Genomic DNA, 24,176 nt, shown 5'->3' on the forward strand with positions numbered 1-24,176 from the left:
GGGATGCTTGCATGTGTAATCTTGCTAAGAGTTAATAGAAAGGCTAGGACCAAACTTATCTGTTTGTGGGGTGTGCGAATCTGTCTAGACATTTTCAGTGTCTTGCTTTAGGTATATTAAGCTACATAAATGGGGAGAAAAAAGTATAATTGCGAAGTACTATATTTGGGGTTGTGGTGTTGAGGGTATAGATTTGGTATTAGGTGAGTGTGCAGGAGAAAGGAGAAAGAGGGAAAAGACAAGGAGCTGGGTCAAGTGTGATAAATGAAGTAGATTTATATTAGTTGAGGGATAACAGTTGAAGTTGTGCACAGCTAAAAGATGAGAATTTAAGCTCTGGCTGAGTGGATTAAGGCTTTTGTTTTTGGGGTTTGGCAAAAGTGGATTTTTGGAGAGGAAACTCAGAGATGGGGAAAGGGGGTTTGACAAAAATTTGTTATGATTTTATACTATAACGGAAGATATGCTGTTTAGTGGGTTATTAATATGTCTTACAAGCGTGAATTAAATAACACCTTATAGTATTCATGTGGGACTGGGATACTGAACGTAGGTGCGATTAATAATCACAGGAATCAAAGACAGGTTCTGCGGCATGTAGTGTGGTGGGACCAGCTTTCTGCGATGGGGTCACGTGCATACCCGAGATAAAAGATACCAAATGCATGGAGAGCTCCCATGACTAGTTAATAGAGTGACAGATCCGTGATCCATCGAGATGTCTTATTTAAGGGGAACGTGTGGACAATCTTGGCTATATGGCCCTGAGGTAAGAACCATATGCCAGATACAGTTCACTGTAGCTACCCCCACGAGTTATGGGCCCGGAGCGAGAAGAGTAGCACTCTTGTGCGGGATATTGATTTCACGGAGGATGGTGAACAAGGGACACCTAAGTGAGGGGGGTATCCGTGGTGACAAGGATGGATTTGACTGAAATGTGCTATGTCCAATGAACGATATTATGTGCTATAGTACAATAAATAAAGAGATGTGTTGGTTGATATCCTAGGGGAAGTGCTTGGGCTTTGGAGAGTGGAATTATGTATTATAGTTGGTTTATCTAGTAAGGTTCTTGCTTGTAAGCATGTTTTCGAGAATTGTTAGTAGGTATGTAAAGATATGTGCTATGTACAGTTAAGCATTTATAGTACTGTATAATATTCATGTTGGCTAGCAGTAATGCACGAATTACATAGGAGTATATTAAAATAAATTAGTACTTAAGTTGCATTTAAAGTTTGCACACCATAGAATACAGAAAGTAGTTCAAATTACAATGCCAGTTTTGGGTGTTGGCGGTGAAGTTAGGTACTTTCTTTCTGAATTGCCCTAGGGAGAAGTTTCCATTTTCGGTTTACAAGACCAGTGTATTGATTTGTACTACGAGGGTAGGTTCTTTTGAGTAGGCTATTTTCGGTTAAGGAGGCAAATGGTATTAGGATTTGAATTGTAATGAAGTATAGTGTGGATGCTACTTGTCCAATAATGATAAAGGAGTGGTTTATTGGTTGGCCTCTGATTCAAGTGAGGGTTAGTGGGATTGTGATTAGGAGATTGGCTAAGTGGCTGGAATATTATGCTTTGTTGTTTGGATTTATGGAGTATAGGTATGATCGTTAGGATAAGGATTAACAAGAGGAGTGCTAATACCCCTCCTAATTTTTTAGGGACTGATCGTAGGATTGCATATGCGAATAGGAAGTATCATTCTGGTTTAATGTGTGCGGAAGTGCTTAGTGGATTGGCTGGGGTGTAGTTGTCTGGGTCGCTTAAAAAGTCAGGTGAGAATAGTACTAGTGTTATTAAGATAAGAAGGAGAAGGGCTAGGCCTAAGATATCTTTCACTGTGTAGTAGGGATGGGAGGTAATTTTGTCGGAGTGGGAGGAAATTCCGCAGGGGTTATTTGATCCTGTTTCGTGTAGAAATAGTAAATGCAGAATTGTGAGGGCTGTGATAATAAAAGGTAGGATAAAGTGAAGGGTGAAGAATCATGTGAGAGTAGGATTGTCAATGGAGTATCCGCCTCAGACTCATTGGATGAGATTGGTTCCGATATATGGAATTGCTGATAGTAGATTTGTAATTACTGTGGCACCTCAAAATGATATTTGGCCTCATGGGAGTACATAGCCTATGAAGGCTGTTGCTATGGTTATAAGTAGAAATGCAATGCCGATATTTCAGGTTTCTAGAAGAAAGAATGAGCCGTAATATAAGCCTCGGCCTACGTGTAGGAAGAGGCAGATAAAGAACATAGAGGCACCGTTAGCGTGTAGATAGCAGATGGTTCAGCCACAGTTTACATCTCGTATAATGTGTACTTAACCCAGCACCCCCACCACTGAAACCTGAAGATGGGCCCATCTGGTATTTTAGTTTTCAACACAACTTTACCAAAATCCCCACCACCAATAACCTGAACTAATGAAACCACAGATACCACTACACTGCATATAGCCAAAAAAAAAAAAAAAAAAAAAAAAAAATCGTACATATACTTCACTATGGCATGCATCCAGAAGCAAAACCAAATGACTCTACCCAATGAACATTATAGGCACATCCTTAAGCAAAAGTACACCTTAATAAAAGTAAATTCAAAAATAAGTAAATTCAATAAATAATAAAAACTTTTACACCACATACAGACAAATCAAAATGAAAACATAGGAAACATGAAAAGCAAAGTAGTATCACACCCCAAAGAAATAAAATAATTATCCACCAATATATCTTAGTTAAAAAACTTCAAAATTTCAGATAAAAAATATAAAATATTAATCAATGATTCACAATGGGATGCAAGAGAAATCGAAAATTAATACCAGAAATTTAGAAAAGTAATTTAGTTTGTGAAGGAGAACTTTACCAAGAAGACAGATATTTTAAAAACAAGTAAGCAAACAACAAACAAAAAATTCTGAAATTAAAAAAAACTATTGATAAAAATACAAAATACATTTGAAAGCTTCAATCATAGACTAGACTGAGCAGAAGAATAAATTTCAGAACTAGAAGAGAAGTATTTTGAAATAATCTAGTTAGAGGTAAACAAAGAAAAAAAATAATTAAACAGAATGAAGAAAGACTTAAAAATCTTTGAAATAACATAAGGCAACCAAATTTATGAAGTGATGGTGTTCCTGAGTATGAAGAGAGATCAAGAAGTTTGAAAACCTGTATAAGAGTATAATATATAAAAACTTCCCGAGTTCAGCAAGAAAGTTACACATTTAGATATAAATGAAGGTCAGCAATCCTCAAGGAGAAGGGATGCAAGAAAGACTTTGACGTGGTACACTATAATAAGAATATCTAAAGTCAAACCAAAAAAGCAAATTCTGAAAACAGCAAAGGCATCTGGTAACCTAGATGGAAACTCTACCATACTAACCGTGGGCATCTCAGCAGAGACCCTACAGGACAGAGGGAATTTGGCTGATATATTCAAAATGCTCAAAGAAAACGTTTTTGTCATCGGTATAAATCCAGCAAGGCTGATCTGCATAAATAAAGGATAAATAGTCTTTTTCAGACAAACAAATTCTTAGGAAATTAATCAAACCTTGGATGAGCCTATAAGAAATGCTTAAGTGACTCCTACACTTGGAAGCAAAAGGAATATATTCACCATCATGAAAACGCAGAAATGTATAAAGGTCACTGGTAAAGCAATTACACAAAGGAGAAAAAGAATCAAATAACAAGATTAAGGACTTACAAAACCTAATGTATTAATAATAACCTTGAATGTAAATTGATTAAGTACTTAATATACAAAGATTGGTGAATGGATACAACTATTGGTGAATGGATATAACATTACGAATAAAATGATACAACTACATGCTGCTCATAAAAACTTAACTTACCACTGAAGATATATAGATTAAAAGGGTGAAAAAATATATTCTATGCAAATGGAGATCAAAAGTGAGTAAAATGAGCTGTACTTACATGAGAAAAAACATACCTTAAATCAAAGCCATTAAAAAAGGCAAAGAAGGTTATTCTGTAGTGATAAATGGATCAATATAACAAGAAAACACAACAGTTCTAAATAAGTATGCACTTAACACTGGAGCACTAAGAATCATAAACCAAATATTATTAGACCTAAAGTGAGAGATAGACAACTATAAAATAATAGTTGGGGACTTCTAAACCCCATTCACAGCATTAGACAGATTATCAGGTATAAAAATCAAACAAATTTAGGCTTAAATGATATTTTAGACAAATTGGACCTAGAAGAAATTTGCAAAATATTATTCTTAACAACTGCAGAATACAATTATTTTCATCAACCCATAGAACATTCTCCAGCATAAACCATATTTTAGCTCACATGTGGTCTTAAGAAAGTCTTAAAAAATTTTTAAAAATCAAAATCATATCAAGTATTTTCTCAGACTACAGTAAAATAAAATAAAAAAAAACAAGATGTAACACAGAGACTATATAAATAAATGAAAATTAGTGAATATGCTTCTGAACAAACATGGGATCAACAAAGAAATTAAGATCAAAAATTTTGAAATATTTGAAACAAATAAAAATAAAGATACAACATACCAAAACCACCACAAAGCAAAAGCAGTGCTAAGAGAAAATTTAATAGTGCTAAATACCTATATCAAAACGATAGAACTATTAGAAATTAACAATTTAACAACACAACTCGTGGAATTAGAAAAGTGAGAAGAAACTAAACTCAAAATTAACAGAAGAAAAAAGTAAAAAAAGATCAAAGAATAAGGAAATGAAATACAGCCTAAATAGACCACAAAGATCAGCAAAATGTAAAGGTGATTCTGTCAAAAGATAATCAAAATTTATAACCTGCTAGTTAGAGTAAAAAAAAAAAAAATGAGAAAAAAACAAATAAAGAAAATTTGAAATGAAAATATGTCCAACTGATAACACAGAAATATAAACTGTCATAAGAGACTATTATGAACAACACACTCACAAACTAGAAAAACAAGAGAAAATGGATGAATTCTTGAAAACATAAAACCTCCCAAATTTGAACAAGGAGTAAATAGATAACTTGCACATATCAGTAGCGAATATTGATATTGAATCAGTAATAAAAAGTCTCTCAATTAAAAAAAAGCCCAGCACCAGTGAAATTCTACCAAACATGTGAAGAATATGTAATTCCAGTCCTCCAGAAACTGTTCCAAAAAAAAAAAAAAAAATCAAGGAGGAGGGAATTCTCCCTCTTTTTATGAGCCAGTATTTCCTTGACACTAAAATAAACATGAATACAACAAAAAAGAAAAATTACAGACCCAAATCTCCCATTAACGTATATATTTTGTTCTCAAACAAAATACCAACAAACAAAATCCAACAACACATGAAAAAGATAATACGTCATGATCAAGTGGGTTTTATACCAGGGATGCAAGGGTGGTTCAACATATATTAATCAAGGAATATGATAAATCACATTTGATAATCTCAATAGATACAGAAAAAAGCACTTGATAAAATTTGGCATTTTCTCATAATACAAACTCCCACAAACTATGCATAGAAGGTATATATCCCAAAATAATCAAGGCTGTTTGTGACAAACCAACAGCCAACATCGTACTAAATGGAGAGGTCAGCCGATAGCATTCCCTCTACAGTAAAAGCAAGACAAGATATCCAGTTTCATCCTTTTAATTCAACATAATACTATAAACCTCAACCAGATAAATTAGGCCGCACAAATAAACGAAAGGTATCCATATTGGAAAAAAGAAAGTCAAATTATCTCTGTTTGCCAGTGATATGATTTTACATCTAGAAAAACTTAAGATTCTACTAAAAACTCTTAGGTTGAATTGTGAATTTAATTAACTTAGAAAATACATTATCAGCATACAACAAATCAGGAGCATTTCTGCTACTCTATCCTTTCTACTATTTCTGCCTGTCATTTCTGCTACACCAACAACACACTAGCTAAGAAAAAAAATAAAGGAGGTCAGTTTACAATAGTTACAAAAAAATGAAATTCCTAGAAAAAAATTAACTAAGGAGGTGAAAGATAACTACAAGGAAAATTATAAAACACTGATGAAAGAAATCATAGATAACACAAACGAATTGGAAAAATGAATATTGTTTTTAAAATAATCACACTGTCCAAAACAATCTGTAGACTCAATGCAATCCCTATGAAAATATCAGTGTCATTTTTAACGGAATTGCAAAACAAGAAACCTAAAATTAATATACAACTATAAAAGAGCCTTAATAGCCAAAGCTATCTTAAACAAAAAGATCAAAGCTGTGAGCATCATATTATCTCACTTCAAATTACATTGCAAGTTTATATAAACCATAACAGGATAGTATTGGTATAAAATAGGCACATAGATCAATGGAGCAGAATATAGAACCCAGGCATAAAACAACAAACATACTTACAGCCAGCTGCTCTTTTACAAAGCTAAGAAGAACATACATTGATGAAAAGACACTTTGTTCAATCAATGATGCTGGGAAAGTTACATTACCATACATTAAAAAATGAAGCTTAACTCCTATGTCTAACTATATATAAATTAACTTAAAGAGGATTAAAAACTTAAATGTGAGATTTAAGTCTCAACACAATCTTAGGAAAAATTCTGCATATTGATCTAGGAAATGAATGTATGACTGATCTCAAAAACACAGAAAACAAAAATAAAAACAGAGACATGGAACCTAATAAAACTGAAAACTTCTGCTCAGCAAAAAAAATGATCAATAAAGTGAACAGATATACCCAAGACTGGATAATTTATAAAGGAAAACATTTTAATTGACTCAAAGGTCTACATGACTGTGGAGACTTCATAATTATGGCAGAGGGTGAAGGGGAAACAAGATACATCTTATATGGTAGCAAGAAGGAGGGCTTGTGTAGGTGAACTCCCATTCATTAGATCTCATGGGACTTATTCATTACCATAAGAATAATATTGGGTAACTGCCCCAGTTATTCAATTATCCCCACCTGGTTCCACCTTTGACAAGTGAGGATTATTACAACTCATGGTGAGATTTGGGTGAGGACACAGACAAACCATATCATTCCACCCCTGACCCCTCACAAATCTCATGTCCTCACATTTCAAAACCACTCATGCCTTCCCAACTGTCCACCAAAGTCTTATCTTATTTCAGCATGAGTCCACAGCATGAGGAAAAATCCACAGTACAAAGTGTTATCTGACAAGGCAAGTCCCTTCTGTCTATGAGCCTGTAAAACTAAAAGCAAGTTAGTTTTTACCTATATTCAATGGAAGTGTAAGCATTACATAATGCACCCATTCCAAAAGAAAGAAATTGGCCAAAGCAAAGGGGCTACAGGACTCACGCAAGTCCAAAATCCAGCCAGGTAATTAAATCTTAAAGCTCCAAAATTATCCCCTTTGATTCCATGTCTCACATACAGGTCATGCTGATGCAAGAATTGGGGTCCCACAGCCTTGGGCAGCTCTGATCCTATGCCTTTGCAGGGTACAGCTCCCCTCCAGGCTATGTTCAAAAGTTGACATTGAGCAGCTACAGCTTTTCTAGGCACACCATGCAATCTGTCAGTGGATCTCTCATTTGGGGTTCTGGAGTACAGTGACCTTCTTTTTACAGTTCCACTAGGCAGTGCCCCAGTGGGGACTCCTTGTGGGACTTCCCACCCCACATTTCTCTTTTTCGTTGCCCTAGCAGAGGTTCTTCTTGAGGTCTTTGCAGCAAACTTCTGCCGTGGACATCCAGGTGTTTTCATACATCCTCTGAAATCTAGGTGGAGATTCCCAACCCTCAGTTTTTGACTTCTATGCATTTGCAGGTTCAACACCACATGGAAGCTGCCAAGACTTGTGGCTTGCACCTTCTGAAGTCGTGGCCTGAGCTGTAGCTTGGCCCCTTTTAGTCACGGCTGGAACATTTGGGGTGCAGAGCACCAAGTCCCTTAGCTGCACACAGCAAGGGGTCCCTAGGCTAGGCCAAGGAAATCAGTTTTTCCTCCTAGGTCTCCAGGCCTGTGATGGGAGGGACTGCCACGAAGGTCTCTGACATGCCTTGGAGACATATTACCCATTGTTTTGGACATTAACATTTGGCTCCTTGTTACTTATGCAAATTTCAGCATCTGGCTTGAATTTTTCCCAGATATATATATATATATATTTTTTTTTTTTTTCTATTGCATCATCAGGCTGCAACTCTTTTAAACTTTCAAGCTCAGCTTCCTCTTGAACACTTTGGCACTTAGAAATTTCTTCCACCAGATACTCTATTTTATCTCTCTAAAGTGCAAAGTTTCACAAATGTCTAGGACAGGAGCAAAATATGGCCAGTCTCTGCTGAAACATAGCAAGAGTCATCTTTGCTCCAGTTTCCAGTGAGTTCCTCATCTCCATCTGAGACCACCTCAGCCTGGACTTTATTGTCCATATCACTGTCAGCATTTTGGTTAAAGCCATTCATCAAGACTCTAAGAAGTTTCAAAATTTCCCATATTTTCCTGTCTTCTTCTGAACTTTCCAAACACTTCCAACCTTTGCCTGTTACCCAGTTTCAAAGTTGCTTCCACATTTTCAGGTATCTTTACAGCAACACCCCACTCCTTGTATCAATTTACTGTATTATTCTGTTCTCATGCTGTTAATAAAGACATATCTGAGACTAGTAATTCATAAAGGACAGAGATTTAGTTGACTCACTATTCCACATAGCAGTGGAGGTCTTAACACCACAGCAGAGGGCAAAGGGGAAGCAAGGCACATCTTACATGGCAGCAGGCAACAGGGCTTATGCAGGGGAACTCCCGTTTATAAAACCATCATATCTCATGAGACGTATCCACTACCACAAAATCAGTGTGACAGAAACTGCCTTTGTGATTTGATTATCTCCACCTGGCCATGTCCTTGACACATGGGAATTATTACACTTCAAAATGAGAGTTGGGTGGGGAACACAGCCAAACCGTATCAATGCCCAAATAAATTTTAGAGATATGACTTATATTCCTTAAAAGCCATCTTCTTATTAAACAAAATACTATAAACAGTACACATGTTTTAAGTAAATGCAAAATGTGGAAAATTTGAATTTAGAAATATTTCAAAACATGAGAAAAATAAAAGTAAACAATGAAGACACTTAATTTGCCTGAAAAAATCCTGAATTTTCTAATTGAAGATATTTGTTATTGCATAGTACAAATAGAGAATTTAAAATTTCAAAACATTTATATGTTATAGATCTTTAACAGAATGAATCATACATTACATTTTCATTGTTTATATCAATTATTCTGAAAATGTAATATAGACTATAAGAGGTCAGGCACACCTGTAATCCCAGCACTCTGAGGGGCCAAGGCAGTCAGATTGCTTGAGCCCAGAAATTCAAAAGCAGCCTGGGTGACATGGTGATATCCCATCTCTATGAAAAATACAAGAAAAAAAAAGTGACTCGGTGTGGTCGCACACACCTGTAGTCCCACCTACCAGGGAAGCTGAGGTGAGAAGGTAACCCAAGACTGTGTGGTTGAGGCTGTAGTGAGTCATGATAGTGCTACTTCACTCTAGCCTGGGTGACAGTGACACCCTGTTAGAAATGAATGAATGAATAAATAAATAAATAATATCCCATGCTCTACATTTGAATATTAAAGGAAAAGTGAGATGCAAAAGAAGAATCTTCTTTGGTGGAAAGTAGGAAGAAGAATCTCTATAGAAAGAAGCGTATTAGGAACTTGGTAGTGAACGATTTTGATGAGGTTGTGACAAACTCATAGATGATAGTGTCATGAAACGAAGGACAGTTTTGAACAGATAGGTGAGGAGGATGAGGATGTGTGCCACCTACTCACAGGTTACAATTGAAACTGTGGGAATTGATGGGATGACCAATACGCACAGCCTATGTAGAAAGTGGCAGACTTAAAGGAGAAAAACCACAATGTGAAAACAAATGTCTATTGTTAGATATAAATTTATGTTGGGAAATATAATATGGAAGAGAATAATCTGTTTTAAAAGAAGCCCAAGGAAACCACTCATATAGCCTTCACACACACACAAAAAAAAATTAGAAATTTTATCTATATTTGATTATTTTGGCAAGTGTTTATGAAATTTATCCTTTGCTAAAAATTATAGTTATAGTATGGAATGCTACACATAGTTTCCTAGTGCTATAAATGCTACTGTGAGTAGACAATCCTGAAATAATAAGAGGATTTTAGGAGCTACAGAAAGATGAGATAATAACATGTTAGTTATCTTACTAAATTTTTCTTTGAGTATTATGGATTCTAGTCCTCTATATCTTTATTGGAAATGCTATGGTTTTGCTGTATGTCTTCCATTTGCCCAAAAGAGACTCTCATTTTCCACTTGCCTCTGTCATTGGTGAGGCTGACCTGCTTAGATTGTCTCAGTGGGACTTCTTGCTTTCTGGTTCTAGTTAAGTCTTTCCAATGGAAATTACGTGCAGGAACAAGAGAGAACTCACAGTTTCATACCTGTCCCTCTCTGCTGGGATTTTGCAGGTAGACTGCCTCCCTATACGGAGGTTCAGAGCTTTTTTCAGGCAACTCTTGCCAGATGACTTTCTTTCTTGGTTCAGTAATTCCTCCCACTTCGTTCTTTCAGGCCCAAAGTTGGTAATGGATCACTCCATTACTAACTTCAGGCTGCTGGATTATCCTTTGTTTCGGTGTTTTACCTAAATCCTTCCCAACATTTTGTAAATCATTTTAGTAAATTTTTCTGAATTTCAATTTGCATATGCCATATTTTTTTATGTCAGGACACTACAAATTACAATGTTGTATATTACATTTGCCTCCGTTTTGAAAGAGAAAGTGTGGAGTGCAAGGAAGACACACTAAGAAAAAAAATCGGGAAATTATGCACTATTTTTTACATTTTAAAAAGCTATTTTTTAATTCACATACAGTAAAATTTACTATTTTGGGAGCTACAGCCCTGTAGCATTAAGTACAAGTATGTAAAATTGTGTAACTACCAGTGCACTTAAAATCGAGAACAGCCCCGTGACCATCCAAAATTTCTTTGTGTTGCTCTTTGTAGTTAAATGCTATCCCCATCTCTAACCCTGGCAATCACTGATCTGTTTGCCATCTCTGTTGCTTTGTATTTTATATTTCCACAAAAATTGATTTGTAAAATATGGAGTCTTTGGGTCTGACTTCTTTCACTTTGCCTGTTGCCTTTGAGATTCATCCATGTATTTGAGAATATTAATAGTTAACTCATCTATATTGCTGCATAGTATCCATCATTTCTTTACCCTCCTTCCAGTTGAAGAAATTGGGTTGTTTCCAGGTTTGGAAATTGTGAGACAAAACTGTTATAAACATTTGAGTGCAGATTTTTGAGGACATAACTTTTCATTTCACTTGGATAAATACCCAAAATGGGATTGTTGGGTCACACAGTGTTTAATATTATACACACTGCCAAACACTTGATATTATCTGTCAATTTCATTTCAGAACACATTTTATTGGATGAACAGTAGTATTATATTTTGGTTTTCGTGTGCAATTTCTTGATGGCTAGTAATGATGTGTCTATTGTCATGTTCCTTTTGACCAGTGGTATATCACTTGTAGTGAAGTATCTAGTCACACATTTTGCTCAATTTAAATTGTATTTTTGAATTATTGATTATAAAAGTTCTTTATGTATTCTGGATATAAATATGCAAAAATATTTGCACATAAATGTGCATATTTGTGCATATTATGTAACTGTTTATTACATTTATACATTTTGTGCATATTACACATTTCCAATGGTTTTACATAGAATCATATATATTCATAAATACATTATGCACAAAAATATTTAATTTTTTCCCAATTATGTGGCCATTTTATTTTCTCATATGTGCCTTTGAAACAGCAAACATTTTATTTTTAGTTTTATTTTAATAATATTTATTTTTCACATTTTGTTTTATTTTATTGTTCATGATTTTGTGTCCTACTTGATAAATCTATGCTTGACCCATAATTAAAAATACGTTTGCCTAAAAATGTATATATATTTGCCCATAATTTTAAAGTTTTAACTTTTACTTTTAGTTCTATGATTGATTTTGAGCTGATTTATTTTAGCAATGAGATTTTACAGATTAAGGTTTTTAATACTGTGATTTTTAATATTGAGGAAGATTGAGGTTAATCTTTGTCTAGGCAGATGTCATGCTTTGTTTTTCAGCACTGTTTTTTTAAAGACATCTTTTTCAATTGAATAACCTTTGGTATCTTTGTAGAATGACAATTTAACATGCAAATGTGGATGTATTTCTATACTTTCCATTTTGTTTTATTTGTATATTAATTCATATGCCAATAGCACACTATTTTCTTCCCCATAACTTTAGAATAAGTATTAAAACTAGGTAGTGTAAGTCCTCCAAGTATTTTTCTTTTATCATATCATTATGTATATCTAAGGACCTCTGCTTTTCCATATATATTTTAGATTCAGCTCATATTTTTTAAATAATTCTGCTGGAATTTTAATTAGGCTTACATTTAATCTATATATGAATTTGTGAAAAATTTTCATCTTTACATCATCAATATTCCAATTATTGAATATTTAATTATTCACTCAAAATTTAATTTCTCATAGCTTTTTTCTTTTTAATTTTCAGTATGCACATTTTATAAACCTCTGGTTAAATTATTTTTTAATTTTAATTTTATGCTTTTGTGAGTGGTAGTTTAATTTTTATTTTCTAACTCACCATTCATATTGTGTAGCACCAAAACTGACTTTTGTGTATTAGACTTTAGTTCTTGTTACCCAATAAAATTAGTTATCAGCTCTAGCACTTTTTTATGCATTGTTTTGGATTATCTATAAAGATGATTATGCCATCTATACAAAAAGAAAGCCTGAGTTCTTTCTTTGAAATTTTATGTGTTATATATTTTTCTTTCTCATTATTTTTATATTGTGTAGGATTCAACCTCTTGTACAAAACTGAAAAAAAAAATGGTGGCAATGAACGTGCTTATTGTGTTCAAAAATTTAGGCTAAAATCATTAATTTCTTCAACATTAAGCATTCTTTTTTCTATTCCTAATTTTCTGAGGAGTTTTTCCATATAATTTTTTTTTAATTCAAGCATTTTATTTGCATTTATTAGAATGATCCTATGCTTTCTTCTCTTATATTCTCTTAATGTGGCAAAGGGCATTAATTGTAATATCTGAAACTAACCTTGTATTCCTGATATAAACCCCATTATTTTTCAAGCTGTAGAATTTTTTACATCATTCTCATTTTAAAAATTAGACTGAAATTTTTTGATTTTACGTGATAATAAATAAGGGTAGTCAAAATAATTTTTTCTTCCCTACTGACTTTTCAGTTACTTTTCAAAATTGAAAATAAGAGCAAATAATACAGAGTCCTTTTATACATCCTCTTTCAACCCATCGTTTCTCCTATTAGTGACATCTTGTACTGCAGTGGTACATTTTTAGAAATGATGACCCAATATTGATTCTTTAATAATAGCTAAATTCCATAGATTGTATTAGGATTCGAGCTTTGTGTTGCACAGTATGGGTTTCAGTAAATTTATAACATTAGATATTCACTATTACAGTACCATACAGAATCTTTTTACTTTCCTAAAAAATTACTGTGTTCTATATATTCATCGCTCCTTCACTACCCTCCTTCAAAAAACTGGCAACCACTGACCTTACTGTTTCTGAAGTTTTGCCTTTTCCAAAATATCATAAGGCTAAACACATAAACTACGAACCCTTTTTAGTCTAGTCTTTTGTACTTGGAAATATACATGTAAGATTCCTATATGTCATTTCTGACTTAATAGCTCATTTCGTTTAAATAATTTTCTATGGATAATAGTTCATATTTATGAGGTATGCGTGATATTTTGTTAAAAGTATAAAATGTATAAAAAATAAATCTGCCGGGTGCGGTGGCTCACTCCTGTAATCCTAGCACTTTGGGAGGCCAAAGTGGGTGGATCACGAGGTCAGGAGTTCAAGACCAGCCTAGCCAAGATGGTGAAATCCTGTCTCTACTAAAAATACAAAAATTACCCAAGCCTGGTGGTGGGCACCTGTAATCCCAGTTACTCGAGAGACTGAGCCAGAGAATTGCTTGAACCCGGGAGGCGGGGGTTGCACAGAGCCAAGATCTGTGCACTCCAGGCTGGGTGACAGAGTGAGGCTCCATCTCAAAATAAAATATAATATAAATAAATAAATATATCAGGGTAGAATTTCCATCACCTTAAACATTTATAATAAATTGGAGTTAGAAACATGACAGTTCTATTCTTGTAGTTATTTAAAAATATACAACAAATAATTTTAATTATTATTATTGAGACAGCTACTTGGGACACTGAGTTAGGCGTATCACTTGAGCCTAAGAGACTGAGGCTAAAGTGAGCCATGATGGCACCACTGAACTTTAGCCGGGTTGACAGAGTGGAACACTGTCTCAATAATAATAATACCAATAATTTATTGTATATTTTAAAGTAAAAAAGCATGGGCTCTCACTATGTTGCCCAGGCTGGTATAAAAGTCCTGGGGTCAAGCAATGACAGATGTGACCCATCATGCCTGGCACAATAAATTATTAACTGTGATTGAAATATTGTACCACCAAACAGTAAATCTTATTTCTTCTATCTAACCGAATGTTCGTATCCATTAACCAACTCTTCTTTATCTTCTTTCCCACTCTACACCTCAGCCTCTAGTTGCCATCATTCTACTCTCTAGCTCTATGAAATCTTTTTTTTGTTTGTTTGTTTTTAGCTCTCGCATGTGAGTAAGGACATGTGATATTTTTCTTTCTGTGTCTGGCATATTTCATCTAGAATGATGTCCTCCTGTTCCATCCATGTTTTTGCAAATGACAGGATTTCATGGCTAAATAATACTCCATTGTGTATATATACCACATTTTCCTTATCCATTCATCCATTGATGGGCACAGGTTTATTCTATAGTTTACCTAGTATGAATAATGCTTCAATAAAAATAGGAGAGAAGCCAGGGCTAGGCATTGTGGTTCCCACCCGTAATCCCAGTACTTTGTGAGGCTTAACTGGGAGGATCACTGGAGCCCAGGGGTTCAACACCAGCCTGGGCAATATGGTGAGATAGCATCTCTACTATTTTTTTTTTTTCTTTTTTGCTTAATTGCCAGGTGCGGTGTCAAGCACCTGTGGTCTCAGCTTCTCAGGAGACAAGCAGGAGAATCACTGGAGCCCAGGAGTTTGAGCTGCAGTGAGCCATGTTCACACCACTGCACTCCAGCCTGGGTGACTGAGAATTTGTCTCGAAAAAATTGTACTACTAATAAAATAAATAAATAAACATAGAAGCAAAGTTACTTATTTGATATACTAATTTTTTTTTTTCTTTTGGGTATATATACAGCCATGAGATGTCTGGGTCGTATGGTAGTCCAATTTTTTGTTTATTAAGATACCTTCATACTGTTTTTCGCAGTGGTTGTATTAATTTGCCTTCCCAGCAAGAGAGTGTGAGGGTTGCCCTTGCTTTATATTTCTTCACTTTCATTATTTTGTTGTCTTTTTGATAAAAGCTAAGCTTCTCCAATTCTTTCAGTTGTGATGTTAGGTTGTTAATTTGAGATATTTCTAACTCTTTGATATGAACATTTAATGCTATAAATTTCCTGCTTATCACTGCCTTAGCTGTGTCCCAGAGATTCTGATATGTTGTATCTTCATTCTCATTTGTTTCAAAGAACTTCTTGATTTCAACCTTAATTTCATTGTTTACCCAAAAGTCATTCAGGAGTATGCTGTTTAATTTCTGCATAATTGAATGGTTTTATTAACCTAGATAGATGTTTAACATTAATATTTTTAAATTGTAAGCTTGTTTGTTTGTTTGAAATGGAGTCTTGCTCTGTTGCCCAGGCTAGAGTGCAGTGGTGTGATCTTGACTCACTGGAATCTCCACCTCCTGGGTTCAGGTGATTCTCCTGACTCAGCCTTCTGAGTAGCTGGGATTACAGGCACTTGTCACTGTGCCCAGCTAATTTTTGTATTTTTAGTAGAGACAGGATTTCACCATCTTGGCCAGGCTGGTCTCGAAATCCTGATCTCGTGATCCAACTGCCTCAGCCTCCCAAAGTGCTGAGATTACACACGTGAGTCACCGCGCCAGGCCAGCTCTTGGTTTTATTGTTTTTTTTTTTTTTTCTCATGGTTTTCTGTTTTTTTTATTAATATTATTTTGCTGATTTCTTTTTAAAAGTAATTTTTATTCCTATTTTATGTAAATATTTTTATCTTTTTAAATATTTTTAAGCAGGAATTTCTGGCCACTGATTTTATGTAATTTATTAGCTCTAATAATACTGTATAACAGTATAAATTATCTTCTAATCAATATTCTTTCTGCATTCTGCCAATTTTAAATGTTGTATTTTCACCTCATTTCAGCTTAATATTTTCCTTTGTGATTTATTATTAGATTTATGCATTATTTAGAAATGTGATGCTAAATTTTCAAATATTTTATGTGATTTTTTTTTTTTTTTTTTTTTTTTTTTTTGGAGACGGACTCTTGCTCTGTCACCTGGGCTGGAGCGCAGTGGCCGGATCTCAGCTCACTGCAAGCTCCGCCTCCTGGGTTTACGCCATTCTCCTGCCTCAGCCTCCCGAGTAGCTGGGACTACAGGCGCCTGCCACCTCGCCCGGCTAGTTTTTTGTATTTTTTTGGTAGAGACGGGGTTTCACCGTGTTCGCCAGGATGGTCTCGATCTCCTGACCTCGTGATCCGCCCGTCTCGGCCTCCCAAAGTGCTGGGATTACAGGCTTGAGCCACCGCGCCTGGCTTATGTGATTATTTTTGCAGCTGATTTCTAATTTAATTCTATGTTAGTCAGAAAATATGCTCTACTCTAAACTTGCTTTACAATTTAACTAGGGTTTAGGGTATGCTTGATGAAGCTCATAGATTACTGTTTAGAATGTAGGCTCAGGATGTCCGGAAACTGAACTCTATAGGGTGGCATCTGAGTGCTAAAACAGAGGGTACAGTCCTGTTCCAAATGAAGATATAAAACTGGGAAAGAGGATGATGTAGAGATGTCACTTAGAAGTGAATGAGAATTTCAAACAAAAAACATAACAAATAGATACATCTTTCTTTAGAGGCTGCATGAGGCCTGCAGACTGAATACAATGTGAATTGAATTGGAAGATATCATAAATAACTGTGTGTTTGGGCTTTCAGCTTGGAATAGGAAAAATGTATAGCACCAGTAGAACAAGATCAGAGGCCTTTTCTTAATATTTCTGATTTGATAAGCAAAAAGATACTGATTATCATGTGGGGAGGAAAGGGAAAAGAAAATTACAATAAATAAATTTCTTTGTAGTGTAAGGTGAGGTAGTTTGAGCAATATTACATACATTTAAAATGCAAATGTGGTGCTGTCTGCTTATGAATCTTAAGGAGTAATTTTACAAGTTAAATTTTGGAAACAAAACCAGTAGTGTTAAGAATAACCATACAAAAAATCACTTAATGAAGGATTAATTTTACTCAGTTGATTTATAACAATTCAGTTATAACCTTTTTAGTAAACTGATATAAAGAGATCAACAACCCCTAATAGTCAGTGTTGCTTTGAAGCATGCTGCTGCTTTAAGAAGAATTAAAAATTACCCTGCAAAATATAGAAAAACAATTTTGCATGTTTGCACTCTATAAATAAACATTGATTTGGATATACTTTCTTATAGGAAGCATTCTGTTTGTCCAGAGACTAGAGGGTAGATACCTGTGATTTTTTAAGGCATTGCTTATATCAAATTTATTTGGTAGTCTATTTTTAAGGAAATGAGAAGAATATTTTTCTATGGAAATCACTCAGAGAAAATACTGATAGCTACGGCTAAGTTTTTGTATTTTTAGTAGAGACGGGATTTCACCGTGTTAGCCAGGATGGTCTGGATCTCCTGAACTCATGATCCACCCACCCTCAGCCTCCCAAAGTAATGGGATTACAGGCTTGAGCCATCGCGCCCGGCCAGTAGATGATGTTTCGTTACAATAGTCTGTCCAGGCGTCTTGGCAGACTTTTCGGTCTTTCTTCCTGTGATATGAGTTCAGTTAATGAAAACTCAGGGAAGGGACCAGAGATGGTTGTTTTCTTCTTTGACAGTCCAGACTGCAGATTAAAGGAACTTCAGAGAACAGCTTCATTCTGGGCTTTGGGCAAAATAGAGGGTTAAGAGACAGGGGGAAGGAGGAAAGTTTGAGATACCTTGAAGCTCCTTTTAAAATTCAGCAGGTCAAAGTGGCATATTACATACATTGAGAATTAAATTAATGTAGGTTAATATTAAAATTAAGTACTTTCTTATACTTATTTAATTTTAGGAAACAAAATGACTCTTATTCATAATACCTACTGAAGATTAAGAGATTTTTTTTTTCCTAAAATATTAAATTAGAAAGCCACAGGCCCTTTTACCATAAGAGTTAACAGAAATTTTATCTTTACTGCTATAGACAAACAATTTTGCATGTTTGCAAATAAATAAAAATTGATTTGGATATCCTTTCTTATAGGAAGCATTCTGTTTGTCCAGAGACTAGAGGGTAAATACCTGTGATTTTTTAAGGCATTGCTTATATCAAATTTATTTGGTAGTCTATTTTTAAGGAAATGAGAAGAACATTTTTCTATGGAAATCGCTCAGAGAAAATACTGATAGCTACTTTGAATATTGTACAATGTTCTCACATCTACATGAGTTATGTTTGGATATGAACCCTGTCTTCCATTGTATGTGGCCCAGTTTTGCAAGTTTTTTTTTTTTTTTTTTTTGTGATTTTCACAAGTTTACAAACCTGGATACTTACAAACTTGGAGTTTAAAACTTAGTATGTAATATAATAATTATAGCTACATTTTATTGAGTAAATAGTATGGTTGAGATACTCAAATAAATATTAAAATGTTTCGTATTTCCCTTGGATGATATTATATATTAATGCACTAATATCTTTATATACTAGTAAGAAATCTAAGGTTTAAGGAGGCCAAGTAATTTATACAAGGTCATATTCCTAAGAACTGCCAGCACATAGACTAACATCTGTGGAACTCAGAACATATTCTTCAAACTCTACATTTTGCTTTTTCCTTTAGTTATAGAAACCATAATAGGATGTATGGTTATTTTATTAATAGTTATTTGGTTATTTTATTAATAGTTATTACATTTCAATGTAGTAAATTCCTATAATTTTATGTTGCCTCAGCATCTGATATGGTTTGCTTCTGTGTCCCTACCCAAATCTCATGTTAAATTGTAATTCTTAATGCTGGAGGTGGGCCTGGTGGGAGGTGATTGGATCATGGTTTCTAACGGTTTAGCACCATCCAATTAGTGTTGCCTTGTGATAGAGTTCTCACAAGACCTGAAAGTGTGCAGCACCTCCCTCTTCATTCTCTCTTCCTCCTGCAGGCCATGTGATGATGTGCTTGCTCCTCCTTTGACTTCTGCCATGATTGTAAGTTTCCTGAGGTCTCCCCAGAAGCAAAAGCATGTACAGCCCACAGAACCATCAACAAATTAAACCTCTTTTCTTCGTAAATTATCAAATCTCAGATATGTCTTTAAAGCAGTGTAAGAACGGATTAAAACAGCATCCATTGTGAATATGGTCTTAAATTTGTCATACTACAATAAGAGCTTAGTCACCCTTGACACAGTTTTCAATTATCCACTTCCTCCCAGTTCTTTATTGTGGTTAATCCACATATCTGTCTTGTACAATTGCCTCCTGATGATCATCTTCATGTCCCATAGATGTATACATACAACCTACTTAACTCAACCCACTGACCCTGAACCCTGCACAAACTGCTGAGATGTTCTGGTGGCCATTCTCAGTCACTAAGTGACTCCACAGAACTGGCACCTGTTTGCTCTAAACCAATCAATTAAAACTTCCTTAGAAATTCTGCTTGGGTAATGCTCTGGACTCCAATAAAGTCCTTGATCCATAGGAACTTAATTTTTTTCTGGCTCCCTACTTGCTAATTGAACATATTGATTCTTTGATTTTCCCGTCAACCCATGGGTATGTCTCATTTCTTATTGACCTATAAGTAATAACCTACTTAGATTATTCAATATGTTTTTGTTCTGTTTTCTCCTTTGTGTCTCACTCAACCAACATACCAGAACCTAACTTTCTTCCCTGTCAAAGTTCTTCTACAGAGTAGCTATCTCGTCAAGAATAAACTAAACACAGGTTTGTATAATAAACTAAACAAGAGCCAAAAAAGTGTCTGTCAGTGTAAACAGTCTCCTTCCTGTGAGGAGGCCTGGTCATGTGGTGGACACTCAGGTACTAGGCCTTCCTTCTGAATAAAGAAGTATCTAGCGAAAGGCACACTGTAGGTATGCACGACCACTTCTCCTGGAGCCCCAGCAGGAAAGAGCTAGACTTCATAGACACTCTCCAGAGAGAGATCTCAAGGCCAAATTAGAGAAAATTACAACAGTCAATATATGTAACCTGGAATAATCATTCAACCATTAGTTGTGCAACTTAGTTAAGTTACTTACTTTGGAAATGAAAAGAATAATACCTAACTGGAGGGGTTGTGAGGAGGACAAATTATATTTCTAACACAGTTAACACCTTGTCTGGCATGTTGAAGATGGTCAATAAATGAATACATTTATAACTCTAGTTCTCATTGTGTAAGTTACTTTTGTTTTGTTTTGTTTTGTTTTTTTGAGACGGAGTCTCACTCTGTCGCCCAGGCTGGAGTGCAGTGGTGCTATCTCAGCTCACTGCAAGCTCCGCCTCCCGGGTTTATGCCATTCTCCTGCCTCAGCCTCCCGAGTAGCTGGGACTACAGGCGCCCGCCACTGCGCCCAGGTAGTTTTTTGTATTTTTTAGTAGAGACGGGGTTTCACCGGATTAGCCAGGATGGTCTCGATCTCCCGACCTCGTGATCCGCCCGTCTCGGCCTCCCAAAGTGCTGGGATTACAGGCTTGAGCCACCGCGCCCGGCCTGTGTAGGTTACTTTTGTATCATCAATCTATTTGTAATAGTAATTAAGCTCTCTGAGTGGTTGAAATCTCATTTTTTAAAACTTGAAAGGGGCAGAAACTGTCTGATTCTAACAAATCAAACTCCTATGCTTAGATTGGTCAAGAGCACATCGTATACCTTAAAAATTCTGTCTTTATAAGGTTAATTGTGTGTATACTGCTTTTAAGGACAAAAGTAATGCCATTCTACTTTGACTAGTGAAATGAAATAGAATATTTCTAGTAATATGTTTAAAAGAAAATATTAGTTTAAACTCTAAAAAAACCCAATTCTTTCACTTATCTGAAGCAACATATTATTTTTTATTTAAATAAAGTAATAATATTTTATTATTTTAAGAAGCATAAACTTCAATTAATATCTATATCAAATTTTAAAAACACAAACATAAGATGTGAAAATTACAAAAAGTAAAGTAAAATATTTTTCCAACTTTCAGAGATTTACTTCTTTGTCCTATTATAGGCAAAAACTATTTTATTTTCATTTTTTTGTAACAGTGATAACACTATCTTTGTATTTGGGCATGTCTATAAGTGATTATTAAAATACTGCTATGAACAGAATGTCTGCACCCAGTGCCCCAAAATTCATAAATTATACCCTAAATGTGATATTATTGGAAACAGGGCCTTTTGGAGGTAATTAGTGTTAGATTAGATCATGAAGTGTAACCATCATGGTGGAATGAATGGTCTTATGAAAAGAGGAAGCAACACAAGATTTCACTCTCTGGGTGTCTACACCAAGGAAGGCCATGAGAGGACATAATCAGGAAGAGGGGCTTCACCAAAATCCCTCTCATACTGGTATCTTTATCTCAGACTTCCAGTCTTCAGCACTTCAAAAAATAAATATTTGTTGTTTAAACCACACACATTTGTTTGTTATAACAGCCAAAACAGATTGAGGCATATATTATAGTTTATTTGCTTCTAAGCATTTAATATAATGCCAGTTGTGTAATTTCAATACTAAGAAATTGAATTGGTCAAGCTCTTAATTAAAACATTCTGTATTGCTTAAGTTTGAATCAACATAATTTGAAGGACCAGTATTGTAATAGCAAATGTAAAAAACAGTAAGCATTATTTTCCAAAGATACCACTATTATAATTGTGTATCTTCATATCTGTAATAAAGCATGGTAAGGGACAAATAAACCGTGATTTATGTTTTCAAAAAAGTTTTAAGTATAAGCAATTTAAGACTATGGTTTATTCATTTTTCATGGTATGATCAATTTGCCAATCCTTTTAGTCTTTCCCTTTCAGGACCCTGAATAACCAAGCCACATCTTACTGTGAACAAATTAGTTTTGACACCTTGGGACATTTAATTATTTGCAACGCTGAGTCAGATGAAGGTGAAGCTGAAACTTTTCAAACTCTGGAAAGATATATATGCTAAAAATGTCTTTGTAGGATAGTTTCACCCTAAAAATTCACTTAATAAGTATAATAGAAATGTGCAAATAAGGCTGCATATTTCTAAGAAATAAGAATATTACAAATTAAATAGAAATATAAATTTTAACAGTTAGTATTTTTTTACATCCTAGTATTCAGAAGTCTTTTTCAGAGGCGTAGAAAATCTCAGAGATGGCAGTGAGTACAAAGTTCATTCACTACAGCCATTCATTTTACAGTTCAGGGAACTGAGGTTCAGAGAGGTTAAGTGATTTGCCAAGGTCACTCTTCAGTTGCTATTAAACTTAGAGAGTCAAAACCCAGAATTATTATTTACTCAACATTATTTTATTAATTTTATTTTTTCATTTATCAGAACAGTAGCAACTTAGGAACATCCAAGCCTGTTGTTGGTGAATAATCTATTTAATGTGAAAATTGTGCTAATTCAATTCACATATGTATTAAAATGGTACAGTTAATTTGCCCAAATGAATTCATAGTTATGCCAATCTACATGGCTATTATGAAATAATTCTGAGAATATTTAATTTGTGAATTTTTTCATTCATTATTTCATTGGTAATTATTTAATGTTTATTGTGTGAACTACTTCAGGAATGTATGTATGTATGTTTGTGTGGGAGCATGTGTAAGCATGTGTCTGTTTTGATTTTCTTCACAGTTCTTATAGCCCTGATTAAAAAATGATTTTCTGAGAGTGATAATTGGTTGATCTGAGGACATAAAATAAATATTTCAATCAATATTTATTCACATTTGTCCATGGGAGAAAAATGATTTTAAGATGTGTGTTACATATCATCATTAATGCAAAATATGTCATGAACACACACACTTGTTTTGTAAATTTACTTGCTTCTATAACATATAATGTGAAATAAAATTGATTAAACTTTTAAGTATTAAAGTATATAGGGAATGTGAAGAGCCCATTTTTTACCCTTATTAGTGTAAGCATATTCAGCTTGAAACGGTTAAAAATAAGTGTGTATACATGTATATATTATAGTATGTATATATAAGTATATATTTGTTTATATTATAGTATATATTAATATACTTCTTTATTCTGAAAGAAGGCCTAATGCCTGAACATGTAACACATGATTTGTGTGTGTATATATATATTATATATATGTCATAAATCTATATATAGATTTATGAAATAAAAGTGGAAAACTATAATAGATATATATAAGTATGTATAAATATTACATAAGAAGCCATAAGTCTAGAGAGAAATATGTGTCTTCTATGCTCATTTTTTCCTTTCTACAATTTACACATGCATATTCTGCATGAATTATATTTTATAACATTGAAAATATTTGAACTTTTTGTGTATGTCATGAAATCTAAAGTTACTCGTTGATTAATGAGTACATCCTCCACTATTGTTAAATGAACAACAAAAATTGTATTTGTAAAAATTTGTGTTTGTGTCTGTAGAAATTTGTGTTTGTGGAAATATATATTCAGACTTTTAATTACTTTTTTATACTAAATTGCTTACCTTATTTATCATAGTCATTTTCATTTTCTGATTTCATTGATGTATAATGAAACTTTGACAAG

General features: G+C 34.3%; 1 long non-coding RNA gene across 1 annotated transcript; it reads left to right on the forward strand.

Annotated features, from left to right (window-relative positions):
• The first annotated feature begins 1,556 nt into the window (after positions 1–1,556).
• LOC117083674 lies at positions 1,557–22,760 on the forward strand. The gene is made up of 4 exons (XR_004437160.1): positions 1,557–1,801; positions 9,332–9,341; positions 11,629–11,630; positions 22,750–22,760. It is a non-coding gene; the product is annotated as an uncharacterized LOC117083674 (long non-coding RNA).
• Positions 22,761–24,176: the final 1,416 nt, after the last annotated feature.

The sequence above is a fragment of the Trachypithecus francoisi genome, unplaced genomic scaffold (genome assembly GCF_009764315.1).
Source record: "Trachypithecus francoisi isolate TF-2019V2 unplaced genomic scaffold, Tfra_2.0 Lachesis_group0, whole genome shotgun sequence".
NCBI lineage: Eukaryota > Metazoa > Chordata > Mammalia > Primates > Cercopithecidae > Trachypithecus > Trachypithecus francoisi.